Source organism: Talpa occidentalis, unplaced genomic scaffold, assembly GCF_014898055.3.
Source record: "Talpa occidentalis isolate TD23 unplaced genomic scaffold, MPIMG_talOcc4v2.1 talOcc4.5, whole genome shotgun sequence".
Classification (NCBI taxonomy): domain Eukaryota; kingdom Metazoa; phylum Chordata; class Mammalia; order Eulipotyphla; family Talpidae; genus Talpa; species Talpa occidentalis.
Genome location: NW_023604861.1, coordinates 89,936,913 through 89,955,794, shown reverse-complemented (window position 1 = coordinate 89,955,794; position 18,882 = coordinate 89,936,913). Strand labels below are relative to the sequence as shown.

Here is an 18,882-nt window from a genome sequence, read left to right as displayed (position 1 = left end):
GCAACAGATGATCCAACAGCATTTTTTATCAATCAGTCAATCAGAGGCAATACTTTCATGAAGTTCATGTAGAAGGAGACAAAACACTTGGTACAGTGACATATCAAATGGAAGAGAGTTTGAAGAAGTGTCTGGTCTACTTGAAGAGACAAACTGCAAAGAGGGAAAAAGTTAAACAACAAGTAAAATTGATAGCAATTTTAAATTGGCATGCAAGATTTAAAAAATAGTAACAATGACATGAAACATCTGATTACTTGTTTCATTAATGACACTGAAAATGACTGACATAGAAATTCAGGAGAAGGGCCTCCCTGGTGGCACAAGGGGTTAAGTCTCAGTGCTATGAAGCTATTGGTAGCCACTACAGCATGAGTTTGATCCCCAGCCAGGGAGCTGACCCTCATGGCACAGCAGACCTCTCTTGTCTCACCAGCTGCTTCCCTCAGCAGTGTATTTCAGTAGATCTGCCTGTTCTGTTCCCCACTCTGTCTCTGGTGAATCCTCTCACCCCCTTTACCTCTGGCCTACATCCCAGCTTTTGTATGCATAAATAAATAAATCTTTAAAAAAAAGAAATTTGGAGAAAAGAGGTATCTTCAGTCTTTGGTGATTTCAGAAGGTTTAGAGAAGGGCAGGAAGTGGATTCTGAATGACACACAGGTTTAGGAAGGAGAAAAGAAAGAATATGTGACTAAAAGCATAGGAGCTAGAGGTGAAATGGCATGTTTGTGGGACTCTGAGGAAAACAATCTAAAAGGACAGCAGTGGTGTAAGGATTCTATGTGGATGTGATCTAGATACTCACGATTAAAACCCTTCAAATTAAAGAAAGTGAAAATGCAAGTGTGACAAGTTTAGGGAATGTAGTAATAAGCTGCTTCAGACAAATGGAGCTCTCCTAGTGTACATTACACAAAGGGTCAGAAGGGACCTAAATGAATATTCTCACGAGAGTGCTAGGCTTGTCAATGACTAGAATAAGAGGCAGAGTTTGATGAAGAATTTGGAAAGAACAAAGCTGGTTCTGAACACCACAGCCTTTGCAGTTTATTACCACGGACTTTAAGTAATAACACACATTTTCAGCTCAGCTGCCCTGACTTTCCAAACCAAATGCTGCCCTGAGATAATGAATTCAAAAAAGGGGAACTCAAGTGTGAACACTCTGCAAGGTTCAGCAATGTGGAAAATCCTTTTGTGCACCTTATAATTTTCTGTTTGTTTTAGTCTCCACACAGTAAAAAGGCCTGCTTTGTCAAACACACATAAGCAATTTTTAGGGGCAGGTGAAGTCTTCCATCTGGATCCAGCTTTAGGTGTGCCAGATTCTCCAAAATTTCCTCATTTCTTGGCTTAGGTGTGTGAGATGGTGAGAAAATGATAGGAAATCATGAGATTTCTGATTGAACACCATACCTGGCAGTGGTTTCCTCATTTCCCGTGATAAGGACGGTTCATGTCTAAGATTCCAATGTCCTCTCAAGCCTTCTTGGGTCCAACCCCCAACCCACTAACATCCCATCTGGTCTATCCCTGAAGCTTTGGGCAAGGAGGTTAATGGATGGTTCAGAATGGCTCCCCAGAGAGCCAGAATCGGGATTTTCATATATAAAACTCTCAGCTCCCCTTTTGCTATCTTTTCCTCTGATAATAGTAGCAAATACCTAAAATTGTTTGTATAGGTACTAGAAAAGGGTTAAAATCTTAAAGGCAGATCTAGTTCTAAATTGAAATATAGATTTGGGAACTTGGAAAAGTTATTTCATTTGCTGAGTGGAGATAATCACACCCATCACAGAAAATTGCAGAATAGATTAAATGAGATAAATAAAAAAATAATAATCCTACTGGCAAGTGCCTGACAATAATAAATACTAATTTCACTCCTATATTCCTTTCTCTGTGGATATCTATTGGGAATTATTTTGTCTGTCTCTGGCCTGAACTTCACTTTGGAATTTGAAACGTCTATGAAGACATCCCTTGATAGCTAATAAATAAGACATGCATATTAACTACTTTACAAATATCTTAATTATTGGTTAGAGTTGTACATGAGAGTCTGCAAAAAGTTATACCCAGTGACTTGCATATGATTGCCAAATCTTATTTAAATAAACGTAGATAAATCACTGGGGATAAATGAGGAGGCTCCTCTAGGATGATTGCAAGCATATTTCTATTCTCTGAAGACACTGGCAAATAATTTGGCAGTCCACTTTGACTGTACTTGAGAAACAGCAGAAGGGACCAGCTGTCTCAGCAGCTCCAGCCCACTTAATTTTTCTGCCATTTAAAGGCTACATCTTCCTGCCTCTGCACCATGATTCTTTAACCTAAGCAGGAATGATGAATTTGTCAACAAAATCATTGTGGTTTTTTAAGACCTTTTCCACATCTACTATAGGGAACATGCAGAAGACCACCATAGCCAACAACCCCCAACTCCACCCCACACACACACCCCTTGAACTTCTCTAATCACATAGGAGCACCTGGTGGTAATTGTTTGTTCTAAATCAGTAAGAGAGGCCTCCCTGGTGGCGCAGGCACTTGAGTGCTGTACTGTAAAGCTGTCAGCAGCCTCTGCAGCATGCGTTCGATCCCGGCCGGTGGGCGAGAATCCCACATGGCCCAGCAGACCTCTCCTGCCTCGCCAGCTGCTCCCCTCAGCAGTGTATTTCTTCAGTCTGCCTGTTCTGTTCCCTGCTCTGTCTCTGGTGAATTCGCTCACCCTCCCACGCATCTGGCCTTTACCCTGGTTCTTATATAAATAAATAAATCTTTAAAAATAAATAAATAAATCAGTACGAGGCAGCAGAAAAAGCATAGGTAGACAGAGAAAAACTGTGTGTGTATATATATATATATATATACAGGTTTAGTGATTTGCTGTTTTTTCCTTTATTTTTTTAAAAACCCTTACCTAATCTAAAGGTTTTAGGTTCCCCATCTGACACATGACAGTTTGACACAATCAATGTTTTGTTTTGTTTTTTTTAAGTTGGGGGACCCCTATATTTAAGGCACTCATGTAGAAGTTTTACTTGTAAAGCAGATGGGCAAAAAACAACTCTAGTTTTCTCCTTCCTTTCAATTCCAAACCCAACCACCAGGAAAATAATTTGACAGTTAATAGCTCAAGTGATCTATAAGATACTACATGGCTATAGAAAGCTAAGAAGTACAAAATAAATAAGTGGGAGAGATGCTGCTTTCTCAGGCCTAACCTGACTTCTGCACACTGGTGATGGGCAGATGGAAGCATTGCTGTGTGCACTGTCTGATTCTGAGTTACTCCACAGGCCCAGGTCAGCCACCCACTAACTCCTCAAAGCTGAATCTGCTCTAAGAACAAAACTCTTGACTACAAATCTAGACCTCCCCAGGAGGTACTGACTTTCTGGTCACTCATATTCAGAAATGTAGAAGGGATTCTGCTTTGGGCATTTGGTCTAAAAAGTCATGCTCAGAACCATGTTCCTCTCAGTGAAGAACAGTCTAAAGTACATTTTTCTAAAGTATAGCTGAAATTTTGATGTGGAAATATTCAATGGACACTAATTCAATTTGGAATTCGGATGAGTGGGGGTCAAAGTTGTAAGTTTAGCAATTATATAACTCCGTTATATAATAAGCAGTAAAAGGAAATGTCCCACATGTAATTTTTCTAAGATTTAAAGTATCAGAAATTATGTTGGTCAATAAACATTGAAGAAATGTATATGTATTTCAGAAGTATTTCTAAAATTTCATATGTAAGTACCTGGTAACAGTATATCACTTAGAAAATAAACCACAAACTGTCCTAGAACTTAAGTGATCAAAGTGCCTTACTTTAAAACACCAAAATTCAGTCACAAACATCTAATAATAAAAATGTGAATTGATATATCATTTAAAATAAAAAAAATGTAAGACTATTTACATATTCTATATCTGGATTTTTACGAAAATCCAATTGTAATATCTTTGTGATAACAACTGAAGGAAAACAGTGAATTACATACTCCAAAAATAAATAATAAAGTACATTTTTCTATCTCTGAGAATCACATTCTAGTCAATATATGGGGAGTGATTACTTGATTCCAAAAAATGAAATACAAAATAAATAGCAGGTTCTTGACAACATTGGCTATTTCTTTCAACCATTCATCCTATCGTTATTATGTTTACGAAAGAAACACTGAACAAAACCAGGTTATTCAAGGACCTGGCTTCATCAGATGTTGTTTTGCTTAAAATCATGGTTTCTAAGAACCTATCCATCAACAACGATGAGTGAGGACTTACTGTGTTCACTTTCCTTTCTTCTCATAAAATAATGGTCAGGAATTTTAATCTACATAGATTTATAACACCATGAGTCTGACTAGCACCAGAGTGCGAACATTTTTCCGTTCTCTGGAATCTCACACAATCTATAGCACCGATAAAATGTTGAATCATAAATATCCCTCAGTGAGTGTCTTCCTTCTTTGTCCAGCCCAAACCTTGACTCTTTCATGCATGATCAGAGAAAAGAGGCCTTGTCTGATGCAAGTGCACAGGCAGGTTAGTCAGACACTCACAGTAGGGATGATAAAAAATGTCAGACAGACAAGAAGAACTGAGACTCTCAGTTGGTTGGAATAAAAATGATATAGCCTCTTTGGAAAAGTGCCTAGTAGTTTCTTAAAAAAGTTAAACATATACCTTTTATATAACTCAGTTCTTCTATTCTTGGGTAGTTTCCCAAGAGAAATCAAAGCATACAAAAACCTGTATACAAATATCCACAGCAGCTTTGTTAGTAATCCTTCCAAGCTACAAACAACTCAAATACCCATCATCAGGTGAACAGATCAGGGAATGGACATGCCAGACACTGGAATACTCTCAGCAACAAGAGAACGGACTGATACACGATGAGGGATGAATCTCAAAATAACTGGGCCATGCAAAAGAAACTAAACAAAAAAAGCACATTCTGTTTGATGACATTTATATAAAAGTGGAGAAAGTGCATATTAATTTATGTGACAGAACAAATCAGTAGTTGCCTGGAGATGGAAGTGGGATGGGGATGGGCAGGAAGGAAATGGTGCAACAATCACAGGGAATTTTAAGTGGTAATGAGTATATTCATTATCTTGATGGCGGTGATGGTTTTATGGGTGAATGACTACAAAAATGTCAACTGTGCATTTTATTTTATTTTTTTAAAGATTTTTTTTTTAATTTATGCATACAAGAGCTGGGGTATAGGCCAGAGGTTCAGGGGATGAGAGGATTCACCAGAGACAGAATGGGAAACAGAACAGGCAGACTGACTGAAATACACTGCTGAGGGGAGCAGCGGGCAAGACAGGAGAGGTCTGCTGTGCCATGTGGGTAACTCCTTGGCCAGGGATTGAACTCATGCCACAGTGGCTGATGATAGCTTCATAGCGATAAGACTTAACCCCTGAGTCACCAGGGAGGCCCCCAGTTGCGCATTTTCAATACATGCAAAACTTATCAGATGCCAATGATACTTCAACAAAGCTGATTTTAAAAGATCAGAGCAAGCACTTAGAAGAAAAGGTAAGAGGCATAGAAAGCCCCCCAGTGTCTATCGGATGACTTCCAGGCAGCTTCCTTCTAATCACCACTGACAATTAAATCTGTACCAAACAGCTAATCACCATTGATAATCAAATCTGAACCCCAAAGCGATATGATGTTAAAAAAAAAAAAGAACATTCATAAAATAACATTCCATTGGAACACACTGTTCTCCTCTCTAAACAACCTGACGTATACTTCTCGAGTCACTTTCTAGTCTGGAGTCTAGTTCTGCTTTCCTTTGGGCCTACACTAGAATGGCTTTTCTTTTGTACTTTCAAAACTGTTTCCTGCTCTTTGCTGCTTCCTCTGTTCCTTTACTCCTCTGGTCCTAGTGAAAGGCCAGCGATCAGGCTCTGTGGCAGAGAAGCTATTCTGCTCCATCTAGTGGGATCCTTGCAGAATGAAGAGGACACATCCGCCCAAAGTTTCTTGGAGAAAAGGAACAGATGCAGCCTGGCAAAGGACCAGCTGGGTCCAGACTGCTGCTCAGATTCCATATCCAGATAAAGGAGGCATCTGGGGAGAGGGAGTCGTACACTGACTAGGAAGTGCTGTTGTTTGATTTGACACTGAGACAGTGAGACCAAGACAGATGTAAATGTTCCCTGCAGCAGCACTACATGGAAGGGCCCCAGGAGGTTGGCACCTTTGATTTGACTCTCATGGCACCAGAAGGAAGCAGCAATCCTGGTCTATTTTTAATGTTCAAAGAGCCTCGCAAAAAATTTATGACTACAAATATGTAGTGTGGGAGAGATAAATTGAAGAAGGGCTCTGTGAGCTCCAACAGAGGAGTCAGCTTGCCAACGTGGTCAATAAAGTATTTAAGCCCTGAGTGCTGTGTGGGTTGTCATAGATTAAAATTTGAAAATCTTTTATGGTGCAACAAGGTCCTTAATTATAACTATGGGCTTTGGATCATTTACAGGTTGTGCAAACAGCAAGAGTTATGTCACAGAGAACATCCTTGGATGCAACAGCCTTTAAATCCAATGTCCATGAGAGAAAACATTCAGAATTGTGTTCAACACACAGGTTCAGAATTTGGTCCCTGACTAAAGGAGTCTGATAGGTTTCTACTATAAAATCCTCTCCTTTCTCCACTGTACTTGATAGTATTTCTCTCTTGCATGGAATTCATAGACTCTAAAGAGCTGGCTGAAGGGTCAAGGTAATTTTGATTTCAATTCTTTTTCTTTTGTCATTCAATATTGCTAAAACATTCTTACTCTCTCTGACATATAAGAGGCATGTTCATTTCACCTGTTGTGGATTTCAGCTGTTGATTCATCCCTTTGGTGACTGTTAGGTCATCAACCTCTATTGAAAAATAGAAGTCCAGCATCTATAACGAATGGGACTTGATTAGCAAAATATTTAACTATCATCATCAATTCATGCTAAAGCAGTCTTGATTCTACAAGAACAACTGGCATTAATCTACCGTAAAGTTAACCTTATCTTTAGGCTCTAGGCTTGGGATTGACTGTGGGACCTAATTGTTGTAGGATCAGGTAAGTTCAGAAATCACTAAGAGTTACAGGTCTATATAAATGACTCTTACCTTATTATATATATATATATATATATATATATATTTACATTTAGATCTGTCTATATAAATCTAGTATCTAGGTCTGTATAGATGAATCTTATTTTATTAATAGAAGTGCTTCTAAATGCCTTAAATTAAGAGAATATCTGTACCTCTAGCAACCACTCTCCTCCCTGCTTTTAATAACTCTGTCTATGATTTTCAAAGGAACTAAAACTTTTTTGATCAAGCTTTCATTTAACCTATATCCCTCAATTTTCTCACTCATTGGGTAAACAAATGCTGTAGTGCATTAGAAGTACTCCCATTTAAGAAAATGTATAAAATCAGTCATATTTTCAAAGGAAAAGATTTCTAATTTTTTTAAGTATGAATATAAGAATTGGTTTACTTTAGAAATGGTCTTTAAATATGAGGGAAAATTGGATAAAATAAATGGGCATTTTACAGTATGTAACTGAAGTGAATAGGGGTAGTGAGATAAATGGAGATAAATATACAGGTTTTCCTTAAGAGCACCTGACACCACCTGATTTCCCTTCATGGAATTTGCCTATGGCCAAATCAGAGTCCCTTCACCTGCCTAAACTAACAACCCGCTTTTCTTTGCTGTTTTCCCTGCTTTTCCAACCATGTCACTTGAACAAAAAGGGTTATGGAGGAGTGGAGTGGATATTCCTGGACAGGTCTAGCTCATAAAATGCCTCTCAGCCTCAGAATTCTCTCTTTATTGGCATTTGAAACAAAGGACAAGTTCCTGAATATACCACCCTGAGGCTCCTTCAGAAAACTTACCCATTGTCTCTGTGTGTTACAGAGTGATCCCCCTGAACAGTCAGATACTTCTAAAGGCCCAGGGCAAACTTCAGCAACTCCAGAAAGCCCTTCCTCACCACTCATTCCCACATGAGATCCTCCAGCATTTACATCTATATATTACAGTGCAGGGCCAGGGACATTGTATTAATGATGAGCGAAAAAAAAAAAAAAAAAAAGGAAGACTTGGGATATTATATGGGATATTACAATGACGTGATGCCGGCAGGAAAAAAGAACAAGGATCAGACGTGAAGTGAATAAGAATATATTTGAGTGGCTTGTTGGGCTAGAGAGATTGGGTGACTTGTGTGGGACCCCAGTCAAGAGACAAGTTGAACAAGCAATGTGGTGAGAAGAGTTGCATTAGGGGAACATATCTATGCAGATGGCCGAAGACAGAAATTACTGGTAAGCTATTTAAGTGGAAAATATCATCTACAGTGCTTCTGGGGATATGCTAAGTATTGGCAACGACAGCACACACATTCTCAAATCCAGTTTGGATTTATGTCACTTTATGCATTCTCCAAGACATCCTAAAGCGAAGGCCATTTGGTGACTTCTATTGTTCATTATTGTCTCTTGCATGTCAGACAGTTCCCATTTTGGGGCTTTGTCCATCATTCTCTTATATCTTTCACTGGGATAGACAAGAACATAGTTCACTAAGGATATTCAATAAATGCTTACTCCTTGGTCCCCTCAATACTTGATGAGAGGTATGTAGGAATTCCCACAATTGCTTTAATTTCAGAAATATATGCATATACCCACATACTACACATGTACTACACCCTCACATAATAAATAAATGACTTGCTGACAATCACTCAGTTTTTGTACAACTAAACTGGATGGTCACCCACGTCTCAAATGCTGGCCAAAAGTTATTTTCAGCACACTGACCATTTGTCCAGCATAACAGTAATCTTTTCAGATTATATCAAAAGCAGGATATCAGAGTGTATGCAGAGTAGGTATTTTAAAGATAGTGTCATAACTGTAATCTCCAACTATCATTATAGATTGAAGATCATATGCTTATAGTTATGAGGCTGAGATAACTGAATTTTTGAATGCAGAATTATATTGATACCATGCTAAAAATCTTATCCTGATGTGAAATATATTAATCACTCTCTTATTCATATATTTTTGTAACAATTAGCTTTTATTGTGAATAAGGACTTTATTAAAGCCTCTCAGGAATATAGGATCCACAAATTGGCATGCTGTTCCCTCTTCTGCCACTAGGTGGCCGGTACTAATTGCTGGGCTACATTGCTGAGGGACGCATTCCTTACAGTGGGTCTTAGAGGTGATTTTGGATTTTTTTTTTAAAGATTTATTTATTTATTTATGCAAGCACTGGGTACAGTCAGAAGCACGGGAGGGTGAGAGAATTCACCAGAGCTAGAGCGGGGAGCAGAACAGGCGGACCAAGGAAATACACTGTTGAGGGTAGCAGTGGGTGAGGCAGGAGAGGTCTGCACGCCAGGTGGGATCCTTGCCGGCAGCCGGGGATGGAACCGGTGCTGCAGAGGCTGCGGGCAGCTTTGCAGCCCAGCGCTCAACCGCTGTGCCACCAGGGGAGGCCCGGTGATTTTGGATTTTTCTACTGTTTGATATCTTGTGACTTCAGAGGCTAGTTTTACTTACTCTGATGACTGAGTTCCTTTCTCCCATTCCATCTATTTCTCTTTCAGAGTGAAGTGCTCCTAAACCCATATCTCAGTCCCTGGACTTGTTTCATAAATCAGGTGGCTCATTTTCTTAAGCTAAGCCAAGTGACTTGTCAGGAACTATTTCATGTACTTATTTCTTAAGTGCTTAGGCCTCACGGGAGTGCCTGAATTTATCCTGAGTGAGCCACCATTAGTCAGGGGACTCTTACTCCATAGTTTCTACAAAGTCTCTTCCACATCTGCCTGTAAAACATCTTCTATGCTTCCCCTGCTCAGTATCTTCCCCAATTTCATAATAAGCAGGCCCAGCAGTCTGTAACAAATGCTTATCAAGACTCAAGGGCTTCCAATTAATACCTTGTAATGCTATTTCTTATATCGAGTCCCAGGAAACTAGCAACTCCCTGTCAAGGCCAGCTCTTTACAACGATAGAATGGGAGATTTCTGTGGAGGAAGTGGCGATAGCGTGTTGACTGCTCAAACCATTGTCAGGCCCCACTGCTTGCCTGACAAGTGGTCATTATCCCTTGATCTGGGGCCTCAAAGGATCTTAAGTAAAACTAAACCCGAGGTCACAAAATTAAGAAAGGAAGTTAATTTCCAGATATCTCCTGTGAGAAGGCACTATTATACCCCAGGAACACTGGTGGGGCCACGGAGGGGTTCCCCCAGCTCTTCTCTGGATGAGGATGTGTTTATCAGGTGCGGTACATCCTTGCAAAATACCCACACCAAGAGATAGGATAAAGAGGCTGCTGAGAAAGTAGCCAAAGAAAAAAGAAGTGTCAAGTTAGGGAGATAAGCTGGACCCAGAACAGGCTCCTAGGGAGAAGACCAGTTACAAGACCAACTGAACCACCATAATTTTGCCCAAGATCTAGAATCTTCACAAGACTTTTCTTCATTCCCAATTCCCAGTCCCATAATCGTTATGAGAATTCCTCTTTATGATAAATCCACACACACCCTTAGAATCTCAGAGTCAAAGCGCTATTCAAGATCTTGCCCAGCACTGGACTTGTCTACCATGGGCAAAGTCTAGTCTCACTTTACCCCTGAGTAATCTTCCATTGTGACTGCCAGGCTTATATTAGAGTTAATTGCAGCAACAAAAAGAACAAGGGTACCTCTCTCACTAGTGTCATCTAGCACTGACACTAAGAGAACATAAACTTAAGGTTTCTCTAAAATGATCTTTTAAATAATCACTCTCAACTTCCCAACAGAGATGCAGACATGAAGTTACATATCCAAGGTCACCAGGCTGGAAATAGCAGGGCTGGGTTGAATCTGCAAGCTCTTGATTGGCCAACAGGATATTAATTCTTTTGACTGACTTGCAAAATACTTATTCAGAACTCACATCTCATGATCTTGGTCCAAGCATCCGGCTGCATGGACTCACAATGGGGTGGGATGGGATCCTTGGAAATCAAAGGCAATTTTAGTTGTTGATAAGATTGAGGTGACATAAAAGCCAATCGTGTGTTTCCATCTATCCCTGCAGTCCGTCTTAAAACAGAGGTTCAAATACAGTTCCTTTTCTTAGTGTAGTGATACATTCTGGAAATTTAGCAAATATGTGCTAACTTACATTTAATAGTGAGTAGAGTCCTATCGTTTTAGATCCTTTTTTTTTTTTTTTAAAGATTTATTTATTTATACAAGCACTGGGTACAGTCAGAAGTGCGGGAGGGTGAGAGAATTCACCAGAGCCAGAGCAGGGAACAGAACAGGCAGACGGACAAAATACACTGCTGAGGGGAGCAGCGGGTGTGGCAGGAGAGGTCTGCGCGCCATGTGGGACCCTTGCCAGCAGCCCAGGGATCGAAATGGTTCTGCAGAGGTTGCGGGCAGCTTCGCAGCCCAGCGCTCAACCGCTGCGCCACCAGGGGAGGCCCCATTTTAGATTCTTTATCTCCGATTAGTGAAAACTTTTTCTTCTTCAGGAATGAGCCCAGGTAAACTCTATTTCATTTCTAGTGATGCTAAGGCTCTTTGACAAACACATAAATGCAAGTTGAGGGGAACCTGTGCAAACAGAGACAATAGCCTATAGGCTTGTTTTTCTGTTGTTTATGGCGATTGACATGCACTCACCTAAGCCATTCTTTCCGCCTGCAAAAAAAGGGAAGATCCCTTTCCTTCTGAAGATCCCTTTCAGCATCCCTTGCAATTGGGTGTAGCTGTATGAGTGGGTGGGTTCCCATTTGCAGATACAATAGAGAGGGTTACAAGATGCTAAGGCTGAGAAGACATAGTAATGTGTGAATGACCAGCAGTGTGACTATGTGGAAGTGGCATCCACCTCCACGCTGCCGTCCACCACTGATTTGACCACTGATATCAACTTTCTTGAGAATTTGAAAGCAGGATATAGAAAAAGTTTGTTAAGTAGCAATAACAGCAGTGGCAGATACTGGAAGTGACTAGTTTAGTTTTTGTTTTGTTTTGGTTTGGTTTTGGTTTTTAATCAGGGGAGAGCGGGAATGCAGTCCCCCATTACCACAAATTATGCAGCTGAATTTCCCACATTTTGGGGAAATCGCAGGGGTCAGCACATCCAGGGTGCAGTGGATAAGCCTCGCAGTGGGAAAACCTTCATGATCATGGTACCTCCCTGCCAAGTAAGTACAAAAGAGACTAATTTGAATTGAAGTTCAACTCTACGATAGAAGGGATGACCAATAGTCCGCACAGGATTGTGGTTCAAGTTCTCTCCTGAGATAGTCAGGGCTCCTTCTCTGTTTCCATGAGCCTCAGATAAATGGTGGGGATCCCAATCTCCTTATAAGTCCTCCAATTATTGAGTTAACGTGGATGAGTCTCTGCTTCCTACAACCCAAGACCTCTCCAACTAGTACAAACAAACCAGCAGTAACCTGCTGCCATGTCTAATGCATCTGTTGGCCACAGTCACACACTTGGCTTCGGCTGGGGTCCCCTGTGTTACTAGCACTTGCAGTAATGACCACAGCGATATCATCCCCAATCTTTTGAAACATCTCCAAGAATGTTTAGTATAGTGTTAGATTCTCTGCTTACACAGAATTGAATTATTTTGGGGATTAATTATTGAAATGCCTCTTTTATAAGAGAAATATGCTAACTCTTTGTAACAAATAGTTTTGTTTTCCTATGTGCAGATTTAGACACTTGAAACATTATTGAAATAACAATGGCACAAATGAGAAATGAAAAAAATATCACTAAACTTAAAAGGGAGATTACAAAATCTTTAGAATCTCAATGCATTCTGAATTTTAACAAACCCAAGAGCTGGACTTGGAACCACACATACCAAATAGCAGCTAACCCTGTGTCTTATTTTTAACAACATATTTTATGGACAAGTGTCTGGATGGCCTTTGGCCATATCAGGTAGCACCTTTTTATTTTCTGTACATAAACTTTTACTTTTATATATTATTGCCTATGGCTGCTTGATGGAAGATTTGATTAGTTGTGGCACAGTCTGTCTGCTTCAAAAAGTCAAAATAATTTGCTATCTGGCCCTTTACAGAAAAAACAAAACAAAACAAAACAAAACAAAACCCAAATAAACAAAAAATAAACAAAGATTGCCAACCCTTGGATTGGAGGAAATATTTTATTAACCATTTTCCCATTTTCCTTAACCTCATAAAAGTGCCTATCACTGGGTCCTTCTCTTTCATTCCTGTTACTTCTTCCTGTTCTGGTTCAGATACTCAGCCCTGCTCCTCTAGCCAGTAGCCTTCTCATCCATCCCTTACCCTCTTGTGTGAGCCATTGCCTATGGTAATCTTCTCCATTTGACTCAATCAGGTAAGCTGCTTTCAAATGCATCAACCCAAGTTTCAAAATGACCTGATCGCCGCTTCTTTACTGTGAGAGACATGAGGGAAAAAAGAACCCTTTTCAGAAGAAGATTACAAATTATGGTGGAATATAGGTCAGTGCAATATTGACTAAAGCATTTTCCTTGGAAGCCCAAAGAGAGAGAATTGGGGGGGTGGGTAAGGTGATGCAGAAAACTAGTGCCTTCACTTTCATGCTTCCTCTCTATACATGACATTCCCTTTAAGACATAATGGGACTTTTCATATCCTTTATTTGGGTCCAGATATAGAGGAAATTTTCTAAAATTCACTTAGTGCAGGTAGTGACACTATACAACAAAGGTTGTATTTATCATTTCTATAGCACCTTTAAACACCAAAAGGACTAGATATAGCCTTCTTTAATATTAATATTTAATAGTAAGAGCCTTTTCTTGTTTTAACATGCAGTGAGACACTTCTGCAAGGCTATTAACCCAGGGTCTAGTTGGGTTTAATGTGGGTGAATGAGGACAACATTCAATCCCTGACCAATTGGGCATCCTGAAGGTGTGGATGCATTTGGTTGCACAGATATTTCTCGATGGCTGCATTTCCCAGACATGATTCTTAATTGTAATCGCTCCTAAAGAGATGCCTTTTCTAGCAAAATATGATAGCATTAGCTTAAATCCATGTCAATATAATTAAGTTTCAGTCTGTCTGTCATATCACAGATAATGGCTAAGTGGATTTTTATTAAATTTGGAGGCTATGTGTCATATGCTAAAATTAATTTAGAAGCTTGGTGAGTCTGTGTTTGAGTGGGGTCCCTTCAAAAATGAAATACAGTTATCCTCTAGAGCAGCAGCACTGAGCTAAAATGGGAGATCTAGAATTCTCTCGGTCAAAAGATACATGCCACAAGTATTAAAATGCCATGATAAAGAGAATAAGCAGTGGCTCCAAATGAGTCTGAGACTGAAATTAATAGCAGCCTATACTCTCAGGAGTACTGCTGATTTTCAGAGTTGCTTCTCACGGGGGCAACTTGATGTAGGAGTGCCTGCTGCACACATCTACAGATTTTATTTAAAGATAACTAATAATTGTCCAAACACTAAGGCTGTAAATTCTTCGATAATTTAGAGAATGTTCTCCTGTGTATCACTATTTAAGCAAACACACCTGTAGTAGTTGTTACCAAGTTTACTACTGAGTTTGTAATCTGGCAGCTTGTAATCCATTCAATTTTTGTCAAGGATGTTACAAAGTGGCTGAACAGGAACCCTATTTTCTCTGATATATGATGGGCAGTGGTCACAAAATGTTTTAGGAATAACATAGATGAATTGGTCTTTCTTGGTCACTTCATCAGCCAGTGAGATGGAAAGCAGATAGGTTATCAAGTCAGGAAATCTAGAATGAATCTCATGTTGGTACAAATCAGCTTTGGGTAACATTTTTCATCTACTGTGGTATCATCTCTAAATCAAAGTAAGAATGGCCCCTTCTCGTCTAGCCAGGGTTCTTTGGTCACAGGAAACAGAAGCCCTTCACAGCCATCGAAGGAAGGAGGAGGATGTTAACTCAAGGGCAGGAAGTTAGGGCTGTGCCCCTGAACCAAGCAGTGAACACCAGTCTTCCTGGGGTGTTTCTCTTGGTGTGTCTGTCCCTTTCCTACTTTGCTTCCACTGACCAGCTTTCTTTGTTTGGTGTTAAGTCTATGAAACAAACAAATGACCACTGCAGGTTTGTAATCCATCCAATCTTCCAGTTACAGTGTTCTCTGACAAGAAATAATTTCTCTATCAGTTTCACAGGACAGAATATCTGCTCAGCCCAGCTTACTTCTGAGTCAACCACTCATTCCTGCCCCCCCATCAGGATTGTGTGGGAGATGAAGGGAAGGGAAGAGGCTGGGGAAGCAGAGCAAAGACTGGGTAGGATAGTTTCCCCAAGAAGAGCAATGCACCCTCATGTGGTTGGTGGGAGAATTGTTTTTGTGGATTTGCCAGAGGCCACACTCCTGGGCCACTGTGAGTCAGCTGGGTAATCAGAGTGAATTCAGAACTCAGGGAAACATCATTCTATGCCAGCTTCCACAGCGTGTAAAGTGAGGGTGATTTGCCTAAGGGTAAGAATCAGCATGGTATAAAGAATAAGGATTTTGATAGGCTCACAGAATTGGAAATACAAAGAGAAGGTGGACTTTGACAATACATTCTATCTAATTGCTCCAGTTCTCTATTCCTGAAATTCTCTGCTGTTGCCATGTGTGAGCGTCATCTTCAGGGTAATAACTGAAGAGTTGCAGTGGTCCTAAGCCTTGAAACCATACCTGATAATGTCCAGAAGAAAACGCATCTTTTCTCTAAGAGAGAAAACACTTAACCTAAAACTCCAGGAAACTTCTCCTCTGTGTGCTTTTCCAAATTCGAATAGGTTTACATTCACAAATCATTTCGTATGATCAGAAATGGATGAGTGCCAGAAACAGACTGATGTTTATCTGGACTTCCAGACCAATCCGGGAGCATACAGCATGGAGTAAGTAATGTCCATACACTCTCAGGAAACAGAGCTGAACATTTTCATTTTAAAAAGTATGCACATAAGGTAAGAATGACTAATATAAAATTCAGTAGTTTAGATTTTCTGTTACATAATAAAAACATATATATACGAAGAACGAAGAACAAAGTACTCTACTTATGACTAGCCTGATCACAAGTGACTATGCATTACACAAATTCTAAATAGTGACCTTATCTAAGCAATCTAGCTTTCTAAACTGCTCTAGCAATGACCAGTTTGACCCCCAAATTTTGGCAGATGTGAGTCTTTCTCCTAACACTCACTGTTAGGCAATGAACAATGACCTCAGAATCCCTTGTAATTAGTCCTTCGCAACAGACTTGGGGTTCTGCTTCTTGTGATGCCAAAATGGACATGTTGCTGTCTAATTGGACACAGATTGAAATCATGGACCCTTAAAGAGAGAACACTAATTATCCAAAGGAACTGTCTTTTTAACTCCAGGAATCTAGACCTGTTCTGTGAAACACATACTTTCATTAGCTAAAGTCATGTAAGTCCTTATGAACTATTCAATCTTCATCTGATAATGGACGGCATGGGGAAAATACATTTATTTAATTTTTTGAGGGACTTAACATTGAGAATGATAAACTAAAAGTCATGATACAGAAAAAAAAAACTTTTATATAGGAAAAGGATAACAGAACATTCTTTCTGCTTCATGGTATATAATCAGTTTTTGTTGTTGGTATGCTATCACTTAAAAACAACAGGGATTCACCATCAGATAAACACTAATAGTACATCCAAAGGAAATTGAAATTGATTCTTTCCTAGCTTGCACTAGGATCAACAAATTTCATTTATGTAGGATCCCATTGCTTTGACTCATGGCTGGATGGGATACAAAGTAACTATTTTAATAAAATCTAATTCTGCAGGGAAAAAATATCATCATTCTAGATTTATGCCTCAGTAAGTGGAAGAATAAGTCTGACAGAGTCATTATATGTTATTCTATATACATAGCTATTTTCATTGAAGCAACTTCAAGATGTTTTCCTACCATAGCAAAGGAGAATTTTTTTTCAAAAAAATTAAAAATATGGAATTGCTGCCATAAAACATATACATCGCAAAGGACTCATATTCTGCATTTTTCTTAAACCACTTACCATAAAACCTTCATTTTTTATGGCCAACTCGGTGCTGATTTCATGATTTGCAGCCAGAAACAACTGATTTCACAGCATCAGTCAGTCATAAATCGAAAGAACCTAAGTTCTGAATCCCAAAGCAGTGCCCAGAGACACAAATGAGATTTCTCCCTACAAAGTGTGACTTGTGTTTGCAGATTTGATTAAAAGGAACAAAGTTTAGAAAACAGCAACTGTGTCCTTTTTTCACTGTTCGGAAAAACATTTAAAATTGTTTTCCAACTATAAGCCATGACTAGGGCAGAGCTCTGGATCTGTAGCTGCTGAAAGGCTGTTGTCTAGTAGGGACGGCAAGACATTTCTGAGGAAGAGGGGAGCCCTGCAGGAGGCTGCTGTAGCTATTTGTGGAAATTAACATTAATTTATTATGTGATTCCCTTTAAGAAAGAAATGGCACACTAACACAGTGTCTGTGTGATAGAGAAGGGTCTGGGGATTCTGATGCAGAGAGATAGTTCAGTTAACTTAAGCTTTTCATCCTGCAGTAGAGTTGGGGGCTGTTTAGAAGGGAGGGATGAACTTTCTTATTTGGTAATTCTCACTTAAAAAGAGGATTAAATTTCACCTGTGGCAGCAAAAAAGTTGTGAAGAGAAAAGAGCTTTACAATTGAGGACATAATTAATCCATTGAAGAGGGTCTAATCGCTAGCAGGGAGCTAGAAGGTAGGTCACTGAATGTTAGTAAAAACAGATGTGGTGAACTGAATTGAGCAAGGCCAGGTGTGAGACAACAGGGGGAAGGGATAGAGACCATGAGTATGCAAATACCATTCTAGACTCTCAGAATGAAATGGAGATAGTCTTGCCCCAGGCCGGAATAATATACTTTGTGAATTATGGAAGTAAGAGAACAAGGGTAGGTGCATATGAGACAGTCTTGTTGGTAAAAACTGAAGGCTGATGAGATGGGTCTGCATAGCAGCAAGGAGATGAGATAGTCTTGCCATTTGCATTCTTTATGATACCTGAGCTCTAGGCGCACACAAATAAGACAAGTGTAATTTTATAGCCAGAGAGTTAGGGCAAATCATGGGATGTGAGCTGTTATTGCTGGTTTTCTGGCTTGAAGGCTGGGGTAACCATAGGGCCTTCTTAGAGCACTGGGTGTCTACAGTGGACTAGAAAGCGGCACTAGTGAATTTTGTTTTGCTTAGTTCCTTCATGTCAACTATCTCGTCCAGTTATGCTAATGCCCAGGATCAATATCTATGATTATTTTAAGTTTGGAGAAAAACAACATTAGGAGTGTTGGGATAATGTTGCTAAGATTATCAGTCACATCCAAATCCACAGCAATAGACATTGATTCAAAGCCCTAAATATTTACAGTGGGAGCAAATTCTCCAAAACAGATGTGGACTCAGCTCATTCCATGGAAAGCAGAGTTTCTTTCAGGGGATATCATTAGTATTGGTCACTTTCTCCCTGAAGCAAACAGTTTGAATAGTTACGGGTTTACTCAAAAAAAAATCTGTAGTATGGTGAGTCAAGGTGATTGTATTTGAGAAGAGGATGTACACTAAAAACAAGTGGCAGATCACCTTGCCAGCAAGTATCTCTTTCCTAATGTTTACCTCTACATGTGGTTTTGATCTTCTAATGTTTACCTTTACCTGTGTTTTTGCCAACCTCCCTTTTCCCCAAACAAATAAATAATCAGAAATAAAGA

The 18,882-nt window shown here is 39.6% G+C and overlaps 1 protein-coding gene and 1 non-coding gene across 8 annotated transcripts in view; both read right to left on the bottom strand.

The window, feature by feature from the left end:
• Positions 1-18,882, bottom strand: part of CTNNA2 (catenin alpha 2) — a 1,153,910-nt gene that overhangs the window by 446,052 nt on the left and 688,976 nt on the right. The window lies entirely within an intron of this gene.
• LOC119260048 (U1 spliceosomal RNA) lies at positions 12,130-12,290 on the bottom strand. The gene has a single exon (XR_005128685.1). It is a non-coding gene; the product is annotated as a U1 spliceosomal RNA (small nuclear RNA).